Source organism: Prionailurus bengalensis, chromosome B4 (assembly GCF_016509475.1).
Source record: "Prionailurus bengalensis isolate Pbe53 chromosome B4, Fcat_Pben_1.1_paternal_pri, whole genome shotgun sequence".
NCBI classification, from domain to species: Eukaryota; Metazoa; Chordata; class Mammalia; order Carnivora; family Felidae; genus Prionailurus; species Prionailurus bengalensis.
Window position 1 is genome coordinate 48101880 of NC_057358.1, and position 12950 is coordinate 48114829.

A 12950-nucleotide genomic window follows, 5' to 3' on the forward strand; every position below is an offset into this window, starting at 1 on the left:
TCCACAGGAAATTTCATTTTATATAAAAAAGTGAAAATATTTGATGGTGTCCTGACCGAACAAATCTAAATAGACCGTAAGTAGAATCAGGAGTTTTAAATTGGCTATTGTATACTTTGAAACATAAAGTATGTTTTCTGGCTTTGTTGTTGTTGTTTTCAAGCCCACACCCAACGTGGGGCTTGAACTCACAACCCTGAGATTAAGAGTTGCACGCTCTACCAACTGAGCCAGCCAAGCATCTGCCCTAAAGTATATATTCGATCAAGCTTTTTCACTTTGAATGAACATATTAACAGTTTAAGTCATGTTATTTTTGTAGTTGCTGTTACATTTTTTTTCAAAGCCTCTTCAATGCCAAAAGCAACAGTTGAAGGTATAAATCATCTAGGAAGCATTTTCAAAATGCTCATGGTTGCTTAATGCCCCTTATCAGTCTGATCTTCTCTGGGCTGGGATTTTAAAAACTTCCCCAAAGATTCAAATTCCCCCTAGCCTGTGCTGTTGAAAGCCAACAGCCTATATAACAAGTTCAAATCACGATATGACTCTATGCCTTTCTATCTCATTTTGTTTCTCCTGGGTGAACCCTCTTCTGGTCTACAACAGGTCTGAAACATCTTGCCCTTTCTTTCCATTTTTGATGAGCTTGTTCTCCTAGCTTATTCCTTTCTTCCCTTCCTTTCCAAACCAAGCTGTCATTTAAGGCTCAGCTCTAGGCCCAAATCGGCTCTGTTCAACAAGCACTTTGGAGGGCTTAGTAAAAAATGAGTCACTGTGCTAGATACTGCTCAATGAGAAGGTTTGTAGCTACTGCCCCACAAGAAGAACTTACTACGTGGCAGTGGGATTTGGGTAAGTACACAGATTACTACAATGCCAGACAGAATAATACTAAGTGCCACACAGGTACGAGTTGTATGAGGTGCAAAGAAGGTAGAATGAGCTTTATCCCGAAGTTGCTTTGATCTGTGTTCACGTTTTCCTGCCTTAAATTATTGTTGTACTTATTTATAGCACTAATTTTGGCCCTTATTTTCTTTTTTATGTGTGTTTTATGTGGGTGTACTCTCCTTAAATAACTCGAAATCAAAGGCAACTCTTAAATGAATTTTGTTTTCCCCCAGGGGAGCCCAAAATAGTGGGATACCTGGGTTGCATGGAATTGAATCCCAACATAGGTGGATTATCCAACAGCATGGATGAATGATGGGAATGCAATGGCTCCACCAGGGGAATGAACTTGAAGTGCCCCACACTCTAAAAAAGAGACTTGGGGCACCTGAGTGGCTCAGTCAGTTAACCGTCCCACTCTTGATTTCGGCTCAGGTCATGATCTTAGGGTCGTGAGATGAAGCTCTGTGTTGGGCTCTGTGCTGAATGTGGAGCCTGCTTAAGACTCTCTCACTCCCGTTCTCTCTGCCCCTCCTCCCTCTTAAAAAATATAATAAAACTAAAAATAAAAATAAAAAATAAAAAAGAGACTCCACTAAGCCTTTCCAAATAAACAGTAAGCTAAGTAAAAGCAGAAAGATTGCTCTGTAATCTCCAAGACTGGTCTCCCGGTCTTCCTTTCATCCAATTTGCTTCACTAGCTTCAGATGGAGAAATTCTGATGCTCTTAAGAGAATGAGTTTGCCTTTCTATTTGTTAATGCTTTCCATGCAACACCGCCTTTTGACACAGGATTTGATGGCTTAGGACCTCACTTACTTTTACATCCCTCCTTGTCTCCCTTATTTTGGTCAGTGTGGCTTCAAGAACCAAATCATATGATTTCAAATCTTAACTTTGCCACTAACTTCAGTTTGCAGGTATATTTATCTCTTCGCCTTTGTTTTCTCCTCTATATAATGGGAATGATAATGCTAGTACCTACCTCATAGGCATTTTGTGAGTTCAGAGAACTAGAGTGATTTGACAATATCCACGTAACATAACATTTCACAAGTGCTCTCTTGATCCAGTTTTGGAGTCAGAGCTAGAAATTCTCCATTCCTCTTCCAGGTAGTTTGCTAAGCCCCTACCCTAGTTACTTCCCTTGTTAGGCTCTAACACCCCTGGGTTACAGTATCCAGTATCCAACTGCCAGAGGCTCCCGGATACTAACACCCAGGGATGGCCTGATCTTTGGGCCCATGGAGTTATTCAAAATACCCAGTCCCTAGAAAGACACAAAACCTAGCTGACATCACTCTGTTGGCCATAAAAACTGTCCTTTCGGCTCTGCTGGCTGGCTCAGTCCCAAGTACAAACTGCTGTGTGACTTGCATGGCAGCCTTCTCTAGTTTGAAGCTGTGACAAAGTTCTGCCTTTTGTCCGAGGGTCACTGTGCTAAGTCTGGCCATCCAAAGAACCTATAATCATACCTGATATCATATAATTATGAAATAAATGGATACATGTAAAGCACTCAATAAATGTTACTTTTTTTTTTTTTTTTTTTTTTTTTTTTTTTTTACAAAAAAAGGGCTTTCTATATTCCCAATTTCTGGAGATTCTGTGTACACAAATGATGCAAGACAATTCCTTTTAAGAATTCAAACTATTGAACCTTTAGATTGGAGCTAATCTCAGTAGAAAAGTACCTTTTTGCTTTAATTTAGTTTTGACTTTATTGTATTCCAATATGGAAACTGAAATAGACTGATGGAGACCAGAATATCACCCCAAAATAGGCCTCTTTGAAGTAAAAAATTATTTTGATCTGAAGGCAATTAAGAAGCAGTAAATGCAGAAAAAGAGCCTCCTTTCCTGCACGAGGGCAGGAAATAAATTCTCCTTTTACTGGAAACAGACTTTATTGGCACCAGAAGAGGTGACAGAGAGGGCACCAGAAGAATTTGCAAACAAAACTTGTTAAAAGAATCCTTATTTAAGGAGGACAGGGACCACCTAGTTCTCGTTGGACTGTCCCCAGCCCAAACCCCTTTGTCTTATCAACTTTTCACCCATTTATTGTTTCTTTGTCCTAAAGATGTGAAAGCTTCCTACTCTGGTCACTTCTCCAGGTTTTATTCTCTTGTGAAGGCTTCCGTGTACGTGGAGAAATTCAACAAAATTTGTGTGCTTTTCTCCTGTTAATCTGTCTTGGTCAGTTTAATTTCCAGTCCCAGCCAGGGACCTTGAGAAAGTCAAGGTGAAGTTTTTCTTCCTCTATAATATCACCATGGAAAATACAATGTATGCATCCAAAATGCAGCTTAGATATAATTTTAAAAAGTATTATGGAAAATTTTACACTTAAACAAAATTGGAATAAAAAACACAGGTACCATCACCAACTTCAATAATTTGGCCAATATTCATCCAGACCTCATATCCTCATCCCACTTAAGCTAGAGACCATTTTCTAAAAACATAATAATGCCATTATAATATATAAAAAAATTAACAGCAATTCCTTAATATCATCAACTACTCAGTTTCCGGATTTCCCCAATTACCTCCTAGATTTCTTTCTTTCTTTCTTTCTTTCTTTCTTTCTTTCTTTCTTTCTTTTTCTTTCTTTCTTTTTTTTTTGTTCTTTGGATTGGGATCCGGACAGAGTCTACTCGGCATAGACTACATTTCATTAATCTGTGTCTTAAGTCACTTTTAATGTATCACTTCCCTTTCATATTTTTTTCCTTACAATTTATTTGTTAGAGATACCAGGCTGCTGTCCTGTAGAGTTTCCATATTCTCACTTTTGCTGAATGGATCTATGTTGTATCAGTTAAAAAAAAAAAAAAAAGCATTATTGAGGTTTCATTGACATAACCACACATATTTAGAGTGTACAGTTTAAAGTGTACATACATTTTCACATAGTATACACATATGAAACCATCATCACTCTAAAGATAAAGAATCTATCACGTAGAAATTTCCCACCTTTCCTTAGTAATCCCACCCTCCCACCCCTTCCAACTGTCCCATCTGGTTTCTGATTCTGATTTCAATTCTTTTGGATAAATACCCAGAAGTAGGATTGCTGGATCATTTGGTAGTTTGATTTTTAATTTTTTCTGAGGAACATCCATGCTGTTTTCCATAACTGCTGCACCATTTCACATTCCTAACACCAGTGCAGAGGGTTTCAATTTCCCCACAATCTCACCAACACTTGCTATTTTTTTTTTTTTAATTTTTTTTTTCAACGTTTATTTATTTTTGGGACAGAGAGAGACAGAGCATGAACGGGGGAGGGGCAGAGAGAGAGGGAGACACAGAATCGGAAACAGGCTCCAGGCTCTGAGCCATCAGCCCAGAGCCTGATGCGGGGCTCGAACTCACGGACCGAGATCGTGACCTGGCTGAAGTCGGACGCTTAACCGACTGCGCCACCCAGGCGCCCCAACACTTGCTATTTTTAATAATATCCATCCCAAGAGGTGTGAGCTGATATCTTATTGTAGTTTTGGTTTTCATTTCTTTGATGATCTGAACATCTTTTCATATAGCTCTTAGCTATTTGTATGTCTTCCTTGGAGGTATGACTATTCAAGTCTTTTTGCCCATTTTTAAATAGAGTTTTGAGGTTTGTTGTTGTTGTTTTGCTATTGAGTTTCAGGAGTTCTTATATATTTTGGATATTAACCCCTTATCAGATATGTGGTTTATAAGTATTTTCCTCCATTCCATAGGATGCCTTCTCGCTATTGATTTGTTTCCTTTGCTATGCAGCTTTTAGTTTGATGTAGTTCCACAGGTATATTTGTTGCTTGTGCTTTTGGTGTCATAGTGAAGAAATTGTTGCTAATACCAATTTCATGAAACTTTCCCCTTATGTTTTCTCCTGGGAGTTTTTGGTTTTAGATGTTGTGTTTAAGTCTTAAATTCATTTTACATTGATTTTTTTGTATGATATTTCCAGATATATTCTTGAATACATTTTCCCAATGTGTATTCTTGGTATCCTTATCAAAAATCAATTGACTGTGTATGCATAGGTTTATTTCTGGGCTCTCTATAATCTTCCATTAGTCTATATGTCTGCCTTTATGCCAGTACCATACAGTTTTAATTACTGTAACTATGTGACATATTTTGAAATCAGAAAGCATGATGCCTCTAACTTTGTGTTTCTTTTTCAACATTGTTTTGGCTATTCAGGATCCTTTTGGATCCATATGAATTTCAGTATTGTTTTTACTATTTTTGCAAAAAGTGCCAGTGATATGGGATTTCTTTCTATTTATTTATGCCTTCCTTAATTTCTTTCATTAATGTTTTATAGTTTTCGATGTATGGTCTTTCACCTTCTGGTTAAGTTTATTTCTAAGTATTTTATTGTTATTGATGCTATTGTAAATGGGATTTAAAAAATATTTTTTATTTAAAAAATTCTTCTAATTTTTTTTTTTATTTTTGAGAAAGAAACTGAATGTGAGTGGAGCGGGGGCAGAGAGAGAGGGAGACACAGAATCTCAATCAGGCTCCGGGCTTTGAGCTGTTGGCACAGAGCCCAAAACAGGGCTCAAACTCACAGACTGAGAGATCGTGATCTGAGCTGATATCAAGAGTCTGAAGTTTAACTGACTGAGCCACTCAGTCACCCCAGGGGATTGTTTTTTAAATATCCTGTTCAGATTTCATTGTATAGAAATGCAACTGATTTTTGTATGTTCATTTTGTATCCTGCAACTTTATTGAATTTTTTAGTACCAACGGTTTTTCAGTGGTCTTTAGGATTTCCTACCTATAAGATAATACCATCTGCAAACAGATAAGTTTATTTCTTCTTTTCCATTTATTTCTTTTTGCCTTTTATTTCTTCTTGCCTAACTGCTCTGCCTAGGACTTCCAGTACTATGTTGAATGAAAGTGGCAAGAGCGGCCATCCTTGTCTTATTCCTGATCTTAGAGGAAGAGTTTCAGTTTTTCATTGTTGAGTATGATGTTAGCTGTGAGCTTTTCATATATAGCCTCTGTTATGTTGATGCAATTTCCTTCTACTTCTACTTTGTTGAGAGTTATTAATCATGCAAGTATGTTGAATTTTGTCAAGTGTCTTTTCTGCATCTATTGAGATGATCAGCTATTTTTTCCCTTTACCCTGTTAATGTGGTATATCACATTGATTTGGTTATGTTCAACTGAACTTGCATCCTAGGGAAAATTCCCATTTGGTTATGTATGTGATCCTTTTAATGTATTGTCAAATTTAGTTTGCTTTTATTTTGTTGAGTATCTTTTCCATCTTTTCCTTTCAGCCTCTGTATGTCCTTAAAGTGAGTTTCTTGGAGACAGCATATAGTTGGATCTTTTTGGTTTTTTCCCTTTAAACAACTCTATGTATTTTGATTGGGGAATTTAATGTATTTACATTTAAGTAATTATTGATAGAGAAGGACTTCTTATTGCCATTTTATGAATTGTGTGATATTATCTTGTAAGTCTTTTGTCCCTTCTTCTCTCTTTTGCTGTCTTCCCTTGTGGTTCATTAATTTTTAAATTTATTATTATTATTCTTTTAATAACATGCTTTGATTGCTTTCTCATTTCCTCACTTTCTTTGCTGTATTTTCTATAGGTATTTTCTTTGTAATTACCATGGAGCTTACATAAAACTTCTTAAACTTTTAACATTCTGTTTTAAGTTGACAAAAACTTCAATCACAAAACTATACCTTTATGTCTCCCCCTAAAACACTTTATGTTATTGACGTCAAATATTACAACCTTTTTTTTTTACTGTGTATCTACTTCATGTATTTTTATAGTCATAGTTTTTTTTATACTTTTGTATTTTAACTTGTACACTTGAACTAAAAGTGATATATACACCACCATTACAGTATTACAGGTTCTGCATTGCTATCCATGTTTACATTTACCAGCAAGTTTTATGGTTCATATGCTTTTGTGTTGCTGTTTAGAAACCTTTTGTTTCAAGTTGAAGAACTCCCTTCAGCATATCTCGTAAGTCTGCTTTAGAAATTTTCTCTTTGTCTTTAGCTTTTGACAGTTTGATTATAATGTGTGTCAGTATGGACTTCTTCAGATTCATCTTTTTTTTTGTTTGTTTTTTTTTGGAGACTGTTGAGCTTCTTGGAGCAGAGGTCCATATCCTTCCTAAATTTGAAAGTTTTTGAGCATTCTTTTTTAACATAGCTTTCTGGCCAATTCTCTTTCTTTTTTTCTGGGATTCCCATAGTACTGGTCCATTTGATGGTCTACCATAAGCCCCATGAACTTTTCATTCTTCTTTTTCCTCTGACTGGATAATTTCAAATGACCTTTCTGAATTCACCCCTTCTTTCTTCTGCTTGCTCACCTGCTGTTGAACCCCTCCAGTCAATTTTTCAGATCAACTGTTGTATTCTTTGGCTTCAAGTTTTCTGTTTTGTTCTTTTCTATATTTTCTGTCTCTTTGTTGAAATTTTCATTTTTTCCATGCATCGTTAGCCTGAACTCACTGAGCATTTTTATGATAGTTATTTTGAATTCTTTGTGACATAATTCATATATCTCCATTTTATCAGGGTCAGTTTCTGGAGATTTAGCTTGTTCCTTTGGGGGGGGGCACATTTCCCTGTTTTTCTTTGTTTTCCTTGACTCTGTTTTGGTATCATCCACCTCTCCCGATCTTCCTGGACTGGCTTCATACAGGAGGAGACTGTCACTGTCAGCCCTGCCAGAGAAATATGGGGGGTGGCGCTCTCAAATCTTCTTTGTTTATATGCCTTCCCTTCCCTTGTATGTTTAAATTCCCAGAGGGACTTGCTGGTTTCTTATTGCAGGATTTTATAATCCCTTCCTCCCGCTGATATCTGTCTGCTATACCATAGATCTTCTGGAGCAGCAGCACACCCATGACCTTGTCCTCAGTGATCCCCAGATGTCTAGAGTATGCCAGGTCCCATCCGTGCTCAGAGATAGGTAAGACTGGAACCATCTCTCAGGCAGTCACCTAAAAAGTCTGAATGTTGTATATATATATTTCTGTCTTCTCTTTTCCTCATCAGGGATAATCTTGGAGCTGGGGATCTTCCTGATTGGGCTGTGCTGAATCATGGGTAGGAGCTCTCGTGAGTAAGTAAATGCCATTCCAAACCTTTGCCTTTATCCTCAGCAGCCACCAGTCATCTAGAGTGTGCTTGGTCTCATCAACATTTTTTTTTTTTAATGTTTATTTATTTATTTATTTATTTCGAGAGAGAGCAAGAGCGCGCGCGCGCGCGCGAGAGAGAGAGAGTCCGCACCCGCATGTGGGCATGAACAAGGGAGGGGCAGAGAGGGGAAGAGAGAGAATCCAAAGCAGGCTCCATGCTGTCAGTGTAGAACCTGACCCGGGGCTCAATCTCACGAATCGTGAGATCATGACCTGAGCCGAAATCAACAGTCTGGCACTTAACTGACTGAGCAAACCAGGTGCCCCTCATCAACATTCTCAGAAGCAATCAGGTAAGACAGAAACCAGTCCCTTGGACACTCTTGCAAAAGTTAGAATGTTGGGTGCAAGGTCCACCTCTCCCTCCTCAGAGAGCAAAGCTAGGATATGAGGATTTCTACTCGCTCACAGTACACTGAGCCAGGAGAAGGGTCTACGGCAAATGTGTACATGCTAGTCCAAACTGCTGCCTGCATGCCGGTCCCAATAAGGGGCTGCCTCTTTTCTCAGTGGCTCCCAGGCTGGGGCCCTCACCTGTTAGTGCTCAAGTTCAGGTAAGACAGAAACCAGTCTCTTGGGCAGTCTTCAGAAGAGTGAGAATGTTGGATGTATCATCCAGTCCTTTTCTTCCCTCCCCAGGAACAAGTTGGGATGAGGGTTTCCTCCCAGCTGGGCAGTGCTGTGCCAGAGGGGAAGGATCATGGTGCCTTGAGTTTTCCCACTGGCTTCGATGTGGATGGTTTTGCACTTGCTCATGGTGCAGGAGCCTCTCATCTGGTTCCTGGATTTCTCACAAAGGGAATTGGTCTGTGTATTATTGTTGAATTGATGGGTCTGTGGGAGGAAGGAAGGTCCAGAGCTTTCTGCCATCCTGCTGATGTCACTCAGTATTCTTCTTATTGAGTTTTGAGAGTTCTTTATATATTACAGATATAAGACTTTTTACTAGATATCTGATTTGCAAATATTATCTTGCAGTCTATGGTTTACCTTTTCATTTTTGTTAACAGTGTCTTGAAAGAGCAGAAGGTCTTAATTTTCATGAAGTCCAATGTTTTCATCTATAAATGTTCTACATTTAGGTCTACAATCCTTTTTGAATTATTTTTTGTTACACGATGCAAGATACTGATGAATATTTTTCCTTCCTCCTCCTTCTTCTACTTCCCCTACCCTTTACCCCTCCCTCATTTGTTCATTTCTTTTTTGTCCAACCCCTTCAGTGTAGTTATGCCATTCACCTGTGATACATTTAAATAGTTTTATTGTTGTTGTTATCCTGGTTTTAATATGGTCTCCCTCCTCAATCCTGGTTGATTTAAATTATATGTATTCTCTGAGTAGATGAAACACTAACATGGTTCTCAAATTCAGAAAACAAAGTTACACCCACAGAAGTGTCACATCTCCCCTCCCCTCCCTTCTACCTGCTCCAATTCCCACATTTTTTATAGCCCATTCCCATATACTCCCTATAGAGAACCAATCTTCGAAGGTTTTGGTTTATCCTTCCTGTTTCTTTTTCACAAATAAGCTGATATATGTATATTTTATTTTTCCTTCTTTTTAACTGAACGCTATCATACTAAATACTCTTTTACACGTTGCTATTTTCGCTTAAAAATGCATCCACAACTATTCATAGAGACCATCATTTCTTACAGCATTTTCTGGATGACCACAATTTATTCCACAGTTTCCAGCGTGTGGGCATTTAGGTTGTTTCCAGTGTTTTTGCAATTACAAACAACACTGCAGTGTGCATATGTATTGGAGGTGTATCTTCTTTTTTTTTTTTTTTAATTTTTTTTTTAATGTTTATTTTTGAGACAGAGAGAGACAGAGCATGAACAGGGGAGGGTCAGAGAGAGAGGGAGACACAGAATCCGAAACAGGCTCCAGGCGCCCTGGAGGTGTATCTTCAATGGAAGACTGTTGGAGGTGTATCTTCAGTGTAAATTCCTAGCGGTGGGATTGCTGGGTCAAAAAGTAGTCCACATGTAGTTTTGTTATCCTAACTTGTGTTCCAGGGCCTCCTCTAAGAGGGTGTACCAGTTTGTATTTCCACCACCCAATAAGAGAATGCCTCCTTCCACAAAGTCTTGTCAACAGAATAGGTGACAATCTGATAGTATTTTTTTCTTCCCTACAAAATTTTGTATCTTTGCATAGTCACATTTATAAATATTTAATTTATTGCCTCTGGATTTTGATCATTTAATAATTTTTATAATTTCAAAGCTTTCCCTACAGTAATGTTATTTTCTTTCTTTGCTCTTTTTTCTTTTAGAGAGAGAGGGAGAAAGGGAGTGCATGAGTGGGGGGATGGGGGCAGAGGGAGAGGGAGAGGGAGAGAGAAAATCCCAAGCAGGCTCCATGCTCAGTGTGGAGCCCTCCCTTATACTAATGTTAAAAAAATCATTTGTGTTTTATTCTAATACTTGTATGGCTTCCTTTTTTACTTTTATTTTCCTAATACATTTGAAGCTTATTCTTGTTTACCGCATTAGGCAGGGATATAATTTTATTTTTTTCCCAAATGGTCAAACAGTTGTCCCAGCATCATTTATTACCCAGTGGTAATAAATGGTCCATCTTTATCATACACTAATTTCTATGTGTACTTGAGTTTATTCTATTCCATTGGTCCATCTATCTATTTATGTTCCAATCCCCACACTTGAAATTATAGAGCCTTTACACTGTATTTTAATATTTGGTTGAGCTAGCCCCCTTCGTTTTTGTTCCTTTTTGTGTTTCCCTATCTATTCTTGCATGTTTGTTTTTTTCATATGAACTTTAGTAAAAACTTATCTAACTCCATAAAACTTTTGTTGATATTTTATTGAAATTGTGTTCATTTTATGTTAGTTTAGGAAGGACTAATTTCCTTATGATGTTGAGTCATCTTATCCAAGATCATTGTTTCCAATACTTTTTACCATCTCAGTAGCAAGTCGTATTGACACTCTCATTCACTAAACACTTACTGTACATTTAACATGCGTCAGGTACTGTGCTAGGCATTGGAGATGTGGTGAGTAAAATAGTTTTAGATTTTACATAAATAGATGAATGAAAGCACATGGGTCTCCATTAGAGTTAAACTATACATGTCAGAATAACTAAGTCTTTAGTTCTGTGCTGTTTAATCTGGGGAAGGTTTGCTATGGTTCTATTTTATTTCACACTTTTCTACACTAACCTCTTTGCATTATAATGGTTTGCTTCGAAAAGGACTGAACTGGCATCACTGGGTTACAGAAGCTTTAAGAGGACAACCTTGCATCCCACTGGACCTACTTAGGCATTCTTAATGGCATCACAATTACCAGTTTAACCCAGCTGACTACCTGCATGAATCCAGCTGTCTGTCTGTGCTTCCCTTCCACTATCTGAGCCTCTGATGGAGGAAACCAATCAGGTGAAAAGCTTGGTGCCATTAGGCATTCATAAATCTCAACCCAGAATGAACCCTCATCTCTGCCTAGCCATGCTATTGTTTCTTTGGTCAGTTTGCTTTCTCCCTTCCACAAAGATTACTTCAAACTCCCTTTACTCTCTTCCCTCTAACAACTTTACATAAGCATCTGGATTTCCACCCATCTCTGTTCTAGCCTGTTACAGTAAAGGAGTGTTTCCTCCCATTTAGCTAAGATCAGTCTCTCCAACAGTGTCTGATCCTCCCGTCTTCTTTCCCTTTCACTCCTAACTCAGCCTCATGCTGTCACCTATTTATTCCCTCTTCCCTGTCTGTGGCCTCTCGATTCTTTTGCAAAACAAAGAAACCTCCTGAAACCCGTCATTAAAAACAAAGCCAACAAAATCCTTCATCTTATTTTCCCTTCTAACAATGGCCATATGTCTCTCCTCCTCTTCACAGCCTAATTTCTTAAGTCAGATGATTTTGTAAGGGTAAATAGAGACAATCCTCATGGATGCAGAAGGGTACAGTTATTGAGAAGTGAAAGAGCTTGAAGAAAACATGGAGATAGCTGTAGACTTCCACAGGGTACCTGGGCTGTGTGGCTAGATTTAATCTGAGGAGCCGTAGGTATGCTTGCCTGTGGTGAACTAGGCAATATGAACAATATGGCATAAGTGTGGGTCTGGAATCAGTTTCTTTACTTGAACATTTTAAATGACAACATTTACTTTGCAGCATTGTTGTGGGGATTAAATGAGCTAATGGGTATAAAGCTACTTACCATGGTACATGCCCAGTAAATTTTACCTATCATTATATTTGTAATTGTAATTGTGTTGTCAGATGGGCAGATGTGTGCAACCAAATTTGAAAGCCTACCTATTCAATACAGAAATAAATATCAAGTCACACAGCTGTCTTTGGACTACATGTGGGCTAGTGTTTTAGACATTCATTCCTTTATTCACAAAGGAACATGCATCAGAAACTTTGCTAGGTGTTAGGGATTACAAAGAAGAATAAGACAAAATCTGCTTTCAATGATCTCTCAGGGCAGTCAAGGCATAAGCATGTAATTATAGTGTGGTAAGTGCAGTGATTGATCAACACAAGGTATTTTGGGAGTTGAAAGAAGGAAGCGTACAGCCTGGGGTGAGGTACATCAAGTCTGGAGCTGGTTCTTAAAGTGAGTAGATAGATGTGAGCAGAAGAAAGAGAGGAGGAAAGCAGGGAAAAGATTTTAAAGTCCCTCTGTCTATGCAGTTCAACTCAAAGACTCTGGAATTTCATGCATTGCTTAATTTTAAAAAATTTTACTACTAAAAAGTTATTTGTAACTCATTGGCCTATTTGAATGATTATGTAAAGAACAAGGTATTACACGATAATAGGAGGATGAGTCAAAACTTTATTGCTTTGGGAGTG

General features: G+C 38.0%; 1 long non-coding RNA gene across 1 annotated transcript; it reads left to right on the top strand.

Annotated features, from left to right (window-relative positions):
- The first annotated feature begins 7826 nt into the window (after positions 1-7826).
- On the top strand, positions 7827-12453 carry LOC122472662. The gene is made up of 3 exons (XR_006294497.1): positions 7827-7866; positions 7953-8019; positions 11336-12453. It is a non-coding gene; the product is annotated as an uncharacterized LOC122472662 (long non-coding RNA).
- Positions 12454-12950: the final 497 nt, after the last annotated feature.